Raw genomic sequence first — 2,664 nt, 5'->3', positions numbered from 1 at the left:
TCAAAGGGGACCGGGGCGACAGTGACTTGGAACCCGTTGGCATTGGGCCGTCATTTCGCGGCTTTTGTCCGCGGGTGGGAGTATCAGTGGACGCACCACGGGCCGTAATGTAAACTGCGGCAAGATCACAGGGAAACCCCGAAATTCCCGTGAGCCGCTGGTAGACTTGTTGCATATTTTATCGCGGTGATGCCATTAACAGCGAGGGGGTGATTGCTTGGGTCGGGGGTACGAAGGCAGTTTTATTCTGAAGCACCGCGTGTAAATCTAGTGGGGGTGAACGCGCCGATAGCCTGGCAGAGCATGGGCAGAGGCATCCCAGATGCATACCGATCTTAATGCAGCGCATTCTACGGGCAAAAACATACAGGATTGTGTTTCAAATACAGCGAGCTGGTGAATGGGCACAAATTATTCAATGTTTTCGTCTTGATAAAGTGTTATTTTCGGTCGCCACTTTCGGCAATTTTAAACTGTTGTCGGCAACAAAAGAATTTGAACGAGCCACGCGATTAACTTTTGAAAGAAATTACCTTTCGCAATCGACCATTAGGCCTATTTTTGTCAACAATCGTGGAATAAATGTCTGACATGCAACAGTCGTTACCTCACAAACTAGTCCCTCAAGCATAGTTACCTCAAATGCGTGAATGGGGATGGTCGATAAATAGATGATTTGAAGAAGAAAAAAAGGGGAAAATCATACGATATCATATTCCTCGGAATTATTTCGGCCAGTTAAATAGTTCCTTATTCGAGGTCAAGAACAAAGAGGCGATAATGCAATGACAATTTGTATGAAACAATCAATAGAAGTCAAATTTGCATGGGGGGTCGGAGATTTAAAAAAGAACTGTGTCAAGTCCTGTGAAAAAAAGGCTCTCTTGTTCAGTAGTTTCTTGAACATTGACCACCGAGTTGCTATGTATGTCAGCGGACTTACAGAGGTGTACCCCCCCCCCCCCAACTGAAGCTCAATGACACTAGTTTATTGGCCTAGGCCTAGCCTAGCTTATGCCAAAAGTGCTGCAGTATTGTGGGTATGATACATGTTTTTTAAATGAACAATTTCCTTTGTCCGTGTCTCACCTCATGCAAGGGTCTTTGAAGAGTGTCTGTTTTTGTGACGTTCAATTAATTTCCAGTGTTTTAGCTATTATAATTCGGTACGATGACAATCAGCTTCTGTGTAATAGACAATGCCCCCCTTGACTATCGTACCCAACGGCTGTTCAAAGAGATAAACCGATCATTACAAAAAAAAACATCAAAAGGGCGATTTAAGTACACTCACGAATCATATTAGTAAGACAGACTTGTAAACAATACACCTTGGAGCCAGAGCCGTGGGTTATTACGGTCTCAGCACCGAGACCTGGGGAACATACAAACTTGGGAGCGGCGTAATTGCTTAGGCGCAAACCCTTTTACCGATGCATCGAGGCTCCCTATTAGCACGGCACTGTGAAGTTAAATGTATAAACGCTACCGAGCCATATCAAAACATTAGCGCGCTGCATGGAAGCGCAGCTACCGCGCTTTTGTAAACGGTTTGCTCTGGGTCACCGTAAAGGCTCGATCCTTCACTCGCAAAAAAAAATGATTTTTATGGACGTATTGCAAAGTTCATAAAGGTGATTATAGGGCCTGTGTTACGAAGAAACATTTAATATTCCCTGTTGGCAGGAGACTTGTCGATGAGTCGATAAGTGGTGAGTGCAGTAGTCTCGCGCGGAGCATGCAGCAGTCTCGCGAGACAACCGATTTGCTAGCACCGCGACAGAAATTTAACGGCTTGTCAACAAGTCTATGTTGGCACGCAACAAGGGGTACAAGGTTAGGTCCTTTGGTTAGAGGATGAGGATGGTTGCTCGTTCTCACCCGAATGTTTGTCTTTGAAAATCTTAGCGTCATTTTTGAGTTTTTATTTGGGTATTTGAACTACTGACTGACAAGTTCCAACTACTGACCAAAACAAATTTGTGTTTTTTTATTTTTTTTTTATTTGTTCGTTTCCTTGTAGAATAAAACGAGTAATTCTAAAACACTTTTAGGCCCGATTTAGACCCCAAATTCGGTGTCTTCTTGACGTGCCCCTGTCACCGCCTTGTATCGAAACAGAAAATCTCGTGGCACAAAACGAACGTGATGGTACAGTGCTCTCTCCCTTTTGCTGGGATCCGGTGCATATTGTTTTACAACGCAGCGAGGGGTTTTGTACTGTGTTGAAAGTCCCAAATCCTGTTTTGAGGTGAGACTACGTCTCTAACAACGCCGTTATGCACTCGCTCCTTCTTGGAGGATTATTTCATAAAAGGGAAAGAAAGCCCGAATTCCATATAATTATTATAACGCCGTTAATGTACGCCTCCACCATTGTAGGATTAGTATAACTTGAAAGGAAGAATTCTAGAAAAATTCAAAGGTTATTTTATTCTCTGGTCCTTGAGTACTTCCACATTCGGTGTTTGGGGGCAATTCTTCTAATATTTTGTATGTCAAAGATAGTTTGAAATGAAGAAGAACTTCGTGCCTTTTTTTTGTAAACGGACACTGAGAAAAGAAAAACTTAGTCTTGATTCTGCAGTCAGACCTATGGCCAGACTATCTGGAACGGACTTGTTTACTGGAACAGTTGGGACAGACTAACTTTAGTTTACTAAG

The sequence above is a fragment of the Asterias amurensis genome, chromosome 14, assembly GCF_032118995.1.
Source record: "Asterias amurensis chromosome 14, ASM3211899v1".
Lineage (NCBI taxonomy): Eukaryota > Metazoa > Echinodermata > Asteroidea > Forcipulatida > Asteriidae > Asterias > Asterias amurensis.
This window is presented reverse-complemented; position numbering follows the sequence as displayed.